This window comes from Octopus bimaculoides, chromosome 5, assembly GCF_001194135.2.
Source record: "Octopus bimaculoides isolate UCB-OBI-ISO-001 chromosome 5, ASM119413v2, whole genome shotgun sequence".
Taxonomy (NCBI): Eukaryota; Metazoa; Mollusca; class Cephalopoda; order Octopoda; family Octopodidae; genus Octopus; species Octopus bimaculoides.
In genome coordinates, this window is record NC_068985.1 from 27,073,640 (window position 1) to 27,074,443 (window position 804).

Consider the following 804-nt stretch of genomic DNA (forward strand, 5'->3'; position numbering starts at 1 on the left):
CCGCAATTCGAAGCAGTGCTGGAACTCTTGCAAAGTGATACCTTTTAACACCTCCGTCGCTTTTTCTCCACTTCTTCCACATTTACAAATTCCGTAGCACCAGCTCTCGTCCCCAATGATGACCTTCCAAAAAAGGTCCGGATCAACTTCCAGCTGTTCTTTCAGTTCACGACACGCATTCAGTCGTGACTGCTTTTGATCTTCCGTGAGCAAGCGAGGCACAAATTTTACTGCAACTCTTTTCATTCACAATTCCTTGCTCAAAATTCAGTCATATCAACAAGTTCGATAATTGTTCGGTGATGTTTTCATTCGTTCGAGGGGTCGACGGTCGTCCTGAACGTCGTCTTCAAGCGACAAGTGACCATTCCTAAAGCGTAGAAACCACTTGTAAACACGTGTTTTGCTCATGGCATCGTTCTTGTAAGCTGTTTGAAGCATGACAGCTGTTTCGGCCGCTGTTTACCCCAACAGAAAACAGAATTTCACAGAAGCCCGCTGTTCCTTCGTTTCAGACATCGCAAAAATCAACGAATTGGGAAGAAGCATGACAAAATAAAGACGCATCATATGGTAGTACGACTATACAAGGCGCCGCCGGTCGGCAGACTGATGTCTGAGGGTCGCATCAAGCGGCTTCAAGCGGCGGAAGCCTGAACTATAACGGGTTTGTCCCAAAGAGAACGTTTCCGATTACTTTTGGGTAGTCCATTATAATAAACCACATTTTTACAGCACTATTTCAATCACATATTTTCAGTTCAATATTTGTAATGCTTTGAGGGGAATTTAGAAATGCGGAAA